This window comes from Onychostoma macrolepis, chromosome 22 (genome assembly GCF_012432095.1).
Source record: "Onychostoma macrolepis isolate SWU-2019 chromosome 22, ASM1243209v1, whole genome shotgun sequence".
In the NCBI taxonomy this organism is placed as follows: Eukaryota; Metazoa; Chordata; class Actinopteri; order Cypriniformes; family Cyprinidae; genus Onychostoma; species Onychostoma macrolepis.
The window spans coordinates 31149915-31162363 of record NC_081176.1 but is presented as its reverse complement, the minus strand read 5'-3'; positions in this window follow the sequence as shown (position 1 = coordinate 31162363).

Sequence of the window (12449 nt, the reverse complement as noted above, 5' to 3'; positions counted from 1 at the left end):
AACTACCTTTTTTATTTTTTATTCAGTGGCGGAAACGGGCTTCCATACTGTATATACAGTGGTGTGAAAAAGTGTTGGCCCCCTTCCTGATTATTTATTTTTTTGCATGTTTGTCACACTTTAATGTTTCAGATCATCAAACTAATTTAAATATTAATCAAATATAACACAAGTAAACACAACATACAGTTTTTAAATGAAGTTTTTTATTATGAAGGGAAAACAAAATCCAAACCCACATGGCCCTGTGTGAAAAAGTGCTTGCCCCCTAAATCTAATAACTGGTTGTGCCACCCTTTGCAGCAACAACTGCAATCAAGCATTTGCGATAACTGGCAATGAGTCTGTCGCATCGCTGTGGAGGAATTTTGGCCCACTCTTCTTTGCAGAATGGTTTTAATTCAGCCACATTGGAGGGTTTTCGAGCATGAATGGACTATTTAAGGTCATGCCACAACATTTCAATTGGATTTAAGTCCAGACTTTGATTTGTCCACTCCAAAACCTTAATTTTGTTTTTCTTGAGACATTCAGAGGTGGACTTGCTGCTGTGTTTGGAATCATTGTTCTGCTGCATAACCCAAGTGCACTTGAGCTTGAGGTCACAAACTGATGGCCGGACATTCTCCTTCAGGATTTTATGACAGAGTGCAGAATTCATGTTCCATCAGTTATGGCAAGTCAGTTATGCCATGCAGCCTCAGACCATCACACTACCACCACCATGTTTGACTGTTGGTATGATGTTCTTTTTATGAAATGCTGTGTTGGTTTTACGTCAGATGTAACGGGACACACACCTTCCAAAAAGTTAAACTTCTGTCGCATCAGTCCACAGAATATTTGCCCAAAAGTCTTGGGGATAATCAAAATATTTTTTGGCAAATGTGAGACGAGCCTTCTGTTCTTTTTGGTCAGCAGTGGCTTTTGCCTTGGAACTCTACCATGGATGCTGTTTTTGCCCAGTCTCTTTCTTATTGTTGAATCATGAACACTGACCTTAATTGAGGCAAGTGAGGCCTGCAGTTCTTTAGATGTTGTTCTGGGTTATTTTATGACCTCCTGGATGAGTCGTCTTTGTGCTCTTGGAGTAATTTTGGTAGGCCGGCCACTCCTGGGAAGGTTCACCACTGTTCCAAGTTTTCTCCATTTGTGGATAATGGCTCTGACCATGGTTTGCTGGAGTCCCAAAGCCTTAGAAATGGCTTTATAAATGGCTTTCCAGACTGATACATGTAAACTATTTTGTTTCTCATATATTTATGCATTTCTTAAGATCGCAGAATGATGTGTTGCTCTTTAAGCATTCTTCACTTTGTCAGACAGGTTCTATTTAAGTGATTTCTTGATTCAGCAGGTCTGGCAGTAATCAGGCCTGGGTTCGGCTAGTGAAATTTAACTCAGCTTTCTAAAATAATGTGGCTAATCACAATTCTTTTATGATTTAATAGGAGGGGGCAATTAATTTTTCACGTAGGGCCAGGTAGGTTTGGACAGCTTTTTTCCCTTAATAAATTCAATCATCATTTAAAAACTGCATTTTGCATTCACTTGCATTATTACTTTGTGTAATATTAAAATTAGTTTGATGATCTGAATCTTTTAAGTGTGACAAATATGCAAAAAATTAAAAAACCAGGAAGGGGGCAACACTTTCTCACACCACTGTAACACTCAATTAAAGTTAATATAAAAAAAAAAAAATAAAAAAAAAAATATATATATATATATATATATATACACACACACACATTTTAATATAGTGTGTACACATTTCCATTATTTTTCTGTGTAAAACTTGCTTTCACTGTTATGCACAAATTTTACTTGTACTTGTACATTTACTTGTGCATTTCATAACCAAACAATATCTCAAAACTAGTGGGATGATTTACATCAAATATCTTGATGTAGCCTTGTCATTTTTTGAGCTCAACATAATTTGTAAAATTCTGCTGTATGAAAAAAAGAGCAGTGTGAACATTCAGCAAAATGTCTCCTTTTGTGTTCCACATAAGAAAGTTAGTCATACGGGTTTGGAATAATTTGAGGGTGAATAATTAACAACAGAACTTTAATTTCTAATTCAAAACGTTTAACATCAGTTTGAAGTCCACAAGCTGTTTGACTCATCACACACTGTCACATTCACCGCCAATCTCACATTCCCAGAGGTCTTCACTGAAGTGCCATACAATTAAGTGACAAACTAGCATACATTGCGAATGTAGTCACAAGCATCCAGACGTAGTTTATCGGTTAAAAGGTTTCTGTTCATAAAGTCATTGAGGTAAGAGGTGAATCACCATTGAGCTATTCAGCTGCAGACAAACAAAAGCCTGAATCAATGATTCATTCTACATTGTATTGTTAGAGAAATGCCGAGTAAATGACCCCAGAAGTCACTGGACAGGCCGGTATTTCAAAGAACTTACAATTTGTATATGATATCAAATTTATGATTCCCCGTAAATCTTTCTACAAGTAACAATACAGTACACGGCCGCTTTTTTTCCCCTAGAAAGTCTAGACCTTTCCGGTATGTGATTACTTTTCAACTACTTCTCCCAACCTCTTTTTCCTCATCGTTTCTGTTGTCAGTCTAGCAGGAGAGACGGGTCTCGGGGGAGATGTATGGCTTTAGGCTGTACAACAGCAAATTTACTCATTCTTCCCGTTTCTCTCTCTCTCTCTCTCTCTCAGGCCGTTCCTGTCTTTCTTTACCAGTTCCTTTCATCTCGTCACCTGTCTGTTTGACTGACACACTTTCAAGTTTATTTCTGGCCTGTAGTGTGCAGTCACGCACAGAAAGTCCCAGAGTTAATATTTGATCAATTCGCTCACCCACATGCCTGTAATTCTTCACTTATTACTTTGTCTGTCTCTGTTATTATGCAAACAGCCTTTGTCATCATAACAGTAAGTGTATGAGTTTGGCGGCTATGACAGTAACATGTTTAGCGATGACACTAATGTACTAAAAATAGAACTGCGTTACTTCAGTTGGAAGACCTTTTCATGAATATTATGATCTTAGAGATTCACTTCAAAACAGCCGGATGGCAGCCATATTCTTTTCCTTTTAAAGTCCTGTCAACATTTACTCACTCTCATGTTGTTTTCAAAAGGGTATATGCAATAAAAAAAGAATTTAAGCAGAATATCCAGTGTTTTTTTTTTTTTTTCATACAATCAAATTGAATGCAGACAGAGCTGTCAAGTTAATAATAATAATAAAAAACGAGTTGTACACTTAATCCAAAGTTTTCTAAAGTCTTGTGATAGTATTGTTTGAGGAACAATAATTACTAAAACTCTTCACCGTTGCTCTCAAATCTCATTCCAGCTTGAATATATTCAAATTTAGTTCATATTTCAGTAACTTGTCAGAAAATTAATGAATAACAACTTACATTTTGCTTGAGTCATGAAGGTGAGTAAATGATGACCAGCACTTTTCTTTAATACACTTTCAAAAAGATAAAATATTTAGTTTACTACTCAAATGTTTTACATAATACACGGCCCACTTTATATTAGGTGGCCTTAACTACTATGTATTTAAATTGTATTTAATAATTTGATACAATGCACTTATTGTGTACATACATGTTTTTACATTGTACTTATATATTTAAAAATGCATATATGTAATTACATCTGTAATTCATTTCTGTAATTCAATTTATAATTACACTGTTGACTCATCCCTTACACCTTAACCCACCCTTAAATCTACCCAAACCACCAAACCTGTCCCTAACCTTACCCGTATCCCAGCTCAATAGCAGCAAAAGTCTTTTGCAATACAATATGAACACAATAAATACATTGTACTTATTTTTGATGTAATTACATAGTAGTTAAGGCCATCTAATATAAAGTGTGACCTAATACACTTTATAAATGCACAAATCTGATGTTTTCACAGATACATGTCACATACGCATATTTGTGAATATATGCAACATGTTTGAAAATAGCAAAAAAAAAAAAAAGATTTACTGTAATAAACAATATTATAATTTCAAATATGGACACATGTGTGGCTATTTATTCACATATAGGCCTAATAAATGCAATATTTGTGACTTTGTGTTCAATAAAATATACAATATATGTCATTTTCAATAAAAACTGTTAAAGCTGAAAATTGACTGTTAAAGCTTTACATCACAGGAATAAATTACATTTTACAAGATATTCAAATAGAGAGGAAAAAAAAGTTTTTTAAAATGATATTTTGTATCAACCATACATATTCTAAATATTTATGTATGGAGTTTCTTAAAGGGGTCATATGATGCAATTTCAAGTTGTGCTTTGTCTTTGGAGTGTTACAAGCTGTTCTTGTATATATAAGGTTTGTAAAGTTGCAAAGGCTAAAGTGTCAAACCCAAATAGATATTCTTTCTAAAAGTTATGACTCATCCACGCCTTCCTGAAACGCCTCATTCAAACATGCCCCCACAAATCTACATCACTGTGTTGGGAGATTTGCATAACACCGCCCCAAATGTTTACGAAACTTTTATTCTCGCTGTAGTATTGTTGCCGCCGCCATGACGTGGAGACACTGTGGGTTTCCAAATATGGTAAGGGGTGTAACATTTCCGTCACACAATTGAGGTATTTGGCCAATCACAACGCACTGGAAAGCTGGCCAATCAGAGCACACCGCACTTTTCAGAATGATGTTATTTTAGCATTGTCATATGACGCCTTTAACAACTTCAAGAAAATTTAAACAGGAAAGAAAATTATTCAGTTCATTTCATGGGGTCTTTAATAAAATATTATTTAAGTTACTGTAAAATATTATCAAAATGTCATTAAACAATGTTGCTGTCATTTTCTTTTAGTTGAAGTAGTGTGTAGAGTGCACAGTAGAAGTACACTGTAAAAAAAAAAAAAAAGTTGAGCGAACTTAATTTTCTTTTTTTTTTTTTTTACCAGCTTCAGCAGATTTTTGAGTTTGCTCAACTTATTTTTGTAGGAGATTCTCAATTTTTTTGTTGTATAAACTTAAAATGAGAAGTTGAGAAGCTTGTTGCCTTAAAATTTTAAGTTGGCTCTTTTTTTTACAGTGTATAAAACATTACAACACACATTAAATAAACATTTAAAGTATTTTTTATTTTCTTCTCATTGAACTTTTTTTTTTTTAGCTTAGGTGAAGAACAAAAAAATGATAGAAGAAAAAACACTTCTTCAAAACAACCTGCAGCAGCAGGTGGAAATTAGACCTCATGCCTGCATAACAGATAAAACATTACACTGCATGTGACATTTACTGGCCATATAGAAAGAAACAGAGAGAAATTTGTGGGCTGATATGAATCTGAAACAGACGTAATGCAGGCATGTTTCATATCAGCTCGAATCAAACAAACAAGTCTGAGTTGTAGAGAAGACGTTCTGATGAAAGCAACTACGGGTGGCATTTCGACATCTTGCAACAGCCAGTTTACCACCATAATCTACAGCCATTCATCTAAAATGAAAACATCTCAGCGCTGGACAACACTCATTTCCAACTATCTCAGATGGTGATAAACACTGCTTTGGCTTCTTTGTTGTTCTGTAGTGATTATTGTATTTGGACAAAGTTTGAGTTAAGATAAAACTTCGAACTATCATAAAATACAAAGATGTAGTACTGAACGTTTTCAAAACATGTATCCAAACACTTCCCAAGCAGAGACAATAATCTCAAAATTTCTCAAAGCTTTAAAATCACATTGAAATTTACTATTTGTTTCCAAAAATAAATAAATAATTGGCTTTCATTTTATTAATGCAATAAGGCCAAAGCAAATTATTACAATATTATCTGAAGCATTTTCCCCCTGTACCATAAAAAAATGTTTGGTCTTGATTTCTCATGGTCAATAACAAGGGATGTCAATAGAATAAAATAACTTATGAATCTCATGACTCCCAACCAGTTTTTAGAAAGCAAATAAAAAAAAAAATAAAAAAAAAAAAAATTGAATAAAACTCTACTGGTGGAGGTGTAAAACTGCAAGTTATTGTTTTGGCAACGACGTGCGTTGGGATTCGGATTAGATCTTTAGCGCGGATTAATATAATCGTTTTGAGGCATACTATCCCCTAACAACGCTACATATCCGTAAATAATGTCTTTCAAGCAGGTAAGTGTCTTCCACTAAAGTTTTGACTCATTAAAACAGTCGTGTTGAAATAAATAACGCTACAATAGAAATAACGCTGACATTCGACATAAATATTGGCAGATTTTCTTACCTGTCAAACAAGAAAACGGCCATCTCTGGGTCGGTCTCAAATCCTTTGAAGTGTCCACGTCGGAGTTGTCGCCATATTTGCCCCTTTGCTTGCAAGTTCTTCTCTGAATGAGATTTCGGATTATTCCTCAGATGGTCGCGTTTTTGAACAACTCATTGTGTTAGTTATATAAACTATAAGAACTAACACCACACCGCACATGCGCGGTAATAACAGGACTGTATTTTCGTTGCTTAGAACGTGACATAAGGACGCAAAGACGAATTACCTGAAATTGACACTGCGCGCGAAAACCGACCAGGCAGCTCAATGTAAAAATCATTATTAGAAGCTTCCATTGTGAATCAGATTATTAACAAGATTATTAGAGTATGCTTTACAAGAAAATTTCAAGTTTAATTAAAGGTTACTTGCCATTTCTTTCTTTATTTATGAAAATTACAAATTGCCAACCGTTTCTGAGTGAAATAGTTTAATACTAATTTAATTTGGTTTAATTTTAACAAACAAACAAAACTCAGTTTTTAAGCTTTAATTATACATTGATATGAACAAAAATCATTTTCCCTCCAAAAATCCTGTTCCATATCCTCAAACTTTTGCAAAAGCGTTGGAGAGATTATGGTTGTGTTAAATTTAATGGTTTTCTTGAAGCTCTGCGCTTAAAGTCAACATGAAATCATCACCTCCAACCACTTTTCACCATCCGAAGGATACGATTAAATTAGATTACTGAAGCAAAATGGGTTGCAAACAACATTTCACGCTGAGTTTTAAGTCCCAGTAAATGATAATGATCTAAACAGCCAGAAAATAAAAAGTTTTTGTGCAACTCAAAAGAGCTGTTTGGTTCAGATCACAACCTTTTTATATGTTCAAACATGTGGAACCTGCCATATTATTATTGGTGCCGTGAATGAATAATGCACTTGGTATTCCAATGACAGAAGCCTCGTCCAAACACAACACGTAAATTGTTCCGGCTCTAACTTTTGGAGTACTAGATAGCTATCTGTCACCGCGTGAAAGGACACAGTCATTCTCATGGCTCTAGAGCTATACCTCTTTACAAGGTAACCTTTCTCTGAGTAGGAAAATGTGCAGACATGATGGGCATAGTTTAGCTTTTGCGGTATAAATTGCTTTTCATCCTTGTTTAGGTGGAAAAGCGGACTTAAAATGCCAGGCTGCCTTCGCTTAGACCCCATCAAATGCTATACAAACATAAGTCAGATTACTTTCCTCTCAAAAGGATGGATTGCTCGGCGTAGCAACTGAGTGTTATGCGCTAAGTGAACAACAAGGCATTTGGAATGGTGTCAGCGAAAGGACATGGTGTGATTAATACTTGATGTTGTTCTGGCACCATTTCTTCCAAAGAAGGCAACTCCAGCTGGTAATGTTACGGATGCAAAAGGGAGCATCGCTTTATTCGCCAGCAGGGACACATAAATTACTCTCGTAAGAGACGTTTTGATTTATTTTCCATCGAGGAAAGATAAACTCCGTGCAACCTTTTACAAATTTGACCTATACATTATATTCCACCGTGAACGTATGCACTGTATGAGCATTCAGTTAAAGCCATTTTACAGTTTTGATCCGTTTTTGCAAATTATATTAACGTGAATAAAAACGGACCCTGTTGACTTAATTCATGGTCCTGGTGTTATAGTAAACAGTTTATTGGTGTACAAGAAAAAAAAAAAAAAAATAGTAGTAGTTAATAGTAGTTAATGATTGAGTATTTAGCCATTATTTTAATGTGAAGTCAAAATTTTACCTATTAATTACATTTTTATCAATATTTTCATTAATTAAAAACTTGTTAACATGTAATAATAATAATAATAAATGATTAAATAATACAAATAATTAATATTATGTTACGTTAGTCTTCAGAAACAACTTTCCGTCTTATTTCACTGTCTGTTGTTTTGTTAGAATATTTATAATATAATAATAAATAATTTTAACATGAAGTCAAAACTGTACCTAATAATGCATAGTAAAATAATAATAATAATAATAACAGCAACTGTTAATACTTGATTTACTTTTAATACTGGTTTTCAAAGTATGATGTGTGTATATATACTGCTGTTTATAATAATACATATAATATATTATCATATGCATATAATAACAGTACTTTAACTTTAAATTATGATCGGCATGTATTTTAACAAACTATAGGCTCATAACAGCTTCCCCAACACTGGCCAAACTCTGTGTATATACCGTATATAAAACCTGACTTTCGAGAGTTTATTCGTCTTCAAATTTGTACAGAATTTAAGACAGCTCCCTTTTTGAAGCTCACGATTTGTGACGACTCTCTAATGGATAGTGTGCGATGTTTTCGACAGGTACGGGGAGGTGCGGTTCGCAGATGTACTTGTTGGCTTGAGAAACTGAACTTAAAACAGAGCCAAGCCAAACAGCTTCTAATAGGAATGAACCCTGTCTTTGGCAATACTTAAGAACTCCTCCCTTGAATGATAGGACACTCAATATCCCTCCTTATTTGGCTCTGAGAGGACTGGATGGGGTTATCAATTTTAAACAAGGAGATAAACTCAAAACATACCAGACACCTTCTGGTCAGCATCTGTCAAGTAGTTTTCCAACAACCTTTTTCATTAATGGACTTGTGTTTGGGAGGTTGTTTCAGGACTACTTCTTCTTCCAGACCCCAAAATACAAAGACCTCGTTATATCCGTCTCTTATTTCTAGCACATCTATCAATCAGTCATAAAGACGATCCGGTTCTGACAGCTGTGCCAGCAGGCTGTGGGCTGAAGATGAATATGGCTTTTTGACAAGCCGCAGGTCATTACAGTGAAAAGATAAGGTGAAGAACGCACCTTTGAAGACCGATGAGCTGCTTAAGAGTGATTAATTGTCCGTGTAGGAGAAATGTACACAGAAAGAACAACAGCTGTTTTCATTTACATATCTGAGGCAGGAATGTGTGCTTAATCTGACAGCTAGAATCTCTACAGAACTGCAAAAAAAAAAAAAAACGAAAAAAAAAAAAATACTTTCATTTGTTTAAACCATTTTTATTTATTTTTTTATCTTGAGTTGCTACTATGACATTTATTAATGAATAAAATAATAAAATAAAACAACATGATAAAATAATTATATTTCCATTTATCCAGGTGTATTTTTCCAAAGTGTCATATACAATAATGCAATGTGCTTTATTTTAAATGTTACTTCGAAGCAGGTGTGGAGATGCCTTGTTAATCTTAAAAAAAAAAAAAACAGACTTTCAGATTCGGTATCTCAGTAGGGCAAAGATAATTCCAGGCTGTCTGTTTTGGTTTTAAAAATCCCTTATTATTTCATTAACTTGGAACATTCAGTATCTATTCTCATGAGAACTTTCAAAGACTGGGAAACTTACAAATATGCATCCCATGATAAACACATTCCTTGTTTATTGGTGCAGTTCTGATGCACGTAATGGAAATCTGTTAGTGTCAATGGTGTAAACCACTATTCCTATAGCAAAAATCCATTAAATCAATCAATCAATCAATCAATCAATCAAAATTAATTTAGAATTATTATTATTTTTTTCTTAACCTTAATATGTTTGTGAGGCTTAGTCAAAAATGTGAAAATATCTGGCAATTGCAATCAAAAATATGAAGATTAAATTATTCAGCAGAAAATAATAATACAAAAAAAAAAACAGTTTTATTAATTATATTTTCAAAAACAAGCAGTAAAATATTGGGTTTCACTTTATTTTGATGGTCCCTTTAACACATTCTATTGACTATAAGTAATGTTGCACCTACATTTCTACTTACTCTCATTATAGTGTTAGTAGTGTATTAGTTGACTGGTAGGTTTAGGGTTATATTAAGTTGACACGTTCTTGCAAAGTTACTTATGGTCAGTAGAATATCTTTTGGGAAACCAACACAATAAGGAGTTAGTAGATATGAAGTAGATAGTCTACTAATACTCTTATGAGAGTTTGTTGACATGTAGTTGCAAGATTACTTAGTGTCAACAGAATGTTCAAAAGGGACCATCAAAATAAAGTGTTACCAAATATTGTAATTTTTATTTTTTTTTTATTACAAAAAATTATAAAAGTAATTAGAACAAATAAATCAGTATCAGTGTGTGTGTGTGTGTATATATATATATATATATATATAGTGGTGTGAAAAAGTGTTGGCCCCCTTCCTGATTCTTTTTTTTTTTTGCATGTTTGTCACACTTTAATGTTTCAGATCATCAAACAAATTTAAATATTAATCAAAGACAACAAAAGTAAACACAACACTCCTTCAGGATTTTCTGATAGAGTGCAGAGTTCATGGTTCCATCAATTATGGCAAGTCATCCAGGTTCTGAAGCTGCAAAGAAGCCTCAGACCATCACACTACCACCACCATGTTTGACTGTTGGTATGATGTTCTTTTTATGAAATTCTGTGTTGGTTTTATGTCAGATGTAACGGGACACACACCTTCCAAAAAGTTCAACTTTTGTCACATCAGTCCACAGAATATTTGCCCAAAAGTCTTGGGGATAATCAAGATATGTTTTGGCAAATGTGAGACGAGCCTTTGTGTTCTTTTTGGTCAGCAATGGCTTTTGCCTTGGAACTCTCCCATGGATGCTGTTTTTGCCCAGTCTCTTTCTTATTGTTGAATCATGAACACTGACCTTAATTGAGGCAAGTGAGGCCTGCAGTTCTTTAGATGTTGTTCTGGGTTATTTATGACTCCTGGGAAGGTTCACCACTGTTCCAAGTTTCCTCCATTTGTGGATAATGGCTCTGACCATGGTTTGCTGGAGTCCCAAAGCCTTAGAAATGGCTTTATAACCCTTTCCAGACCGATACATGTAAACTGTTTTGTTTCTCATCTGTTTATGAATTTCTTAAGATCGCAGAATGATGTTGCTCTTTAAACATGCTTCATTTTGTCAGACAGGTTCTATTTAAGTGATTTCTTGATTCATCAGGTCTGGCAGTAATCAGGCCTGGGTTTGGCTAGTGAAATTTAACTCCGCTTTCTAAAATAATGTGGTTAATCACAGTTCTTTTATGATTTAATAGGAGGGGGAAATTAATTTTTCACGTAGGGCCAGGTAGGTTTGGACAGTTTTTTTCCCTTAATAAATGAAATCATCATTTAAAAACTACATTTTGTATTTACTTGCATTATCTTTGTGTAATATTAAAATTAGTTTGATGATCTGAATCTTTTAAGTGTGACAATTATGCAAAACAATTAAACAATCAGGAAGGGGCCAACACTTTATATATATATATATATATATATATATATATATATATATATATATATATATATATATATATTATTAGGTGCCGACCAGGAAATAATTAAATAAAAATCTGAATATATAGTTATAAGTCTGAACATTTAAATATAAATTGTGAATATATAGTTATAAGCCTGAATATATAAATGTAAATTGTAATTATAGAGTTATAAGTCTGAATATATAGCAGTAAATCTGAATATATAGTTATAAATCTGAATATATAAATGTAAATTGTGAATATATAGAAGTAAATCTGAATATATAGTTATAATTCTGAATATATAGAAACACATCTGAATATATTGTTATAAGTCTGAATATATAAATGTAAATTGTGAATATATAGAAGTAAATCTGAATATATAGTTATAATTCTGAATATATAGAAACACATCTGAATATATTGTTATAAGTCTGAATATATAAATGTAAATTGTGAATATATAGAAGTAAATCTGAATATATAGTTATAATTCTGAATATATAGAAATAAATCTGAATATATAGTTCTAAATCTGAATATATAAATGTAAGTTGTGAATATACAGAAGTAAATCTGAATATGTGGTTATAAGCCTAAATATATAGAAGCAAATCTGAATATATAGTTATAAGCCTGAATGTATAAATGTAAATTGTGAATATATAGAAGTGAATCTGAATATATAGTTAGAATTTGTAAATAATTAATTATATAAGTCTGAATATATAAATGTAAATCATTGATATAAATGCATATCATGAAATCTGAAAATATGTATAAATCCTTAATATACTGTATAAATGCAAATATGGATATATATTTTCTATATATAACTATATGTTTATTATAAGGCATATCAATATACTTTGTATTAAG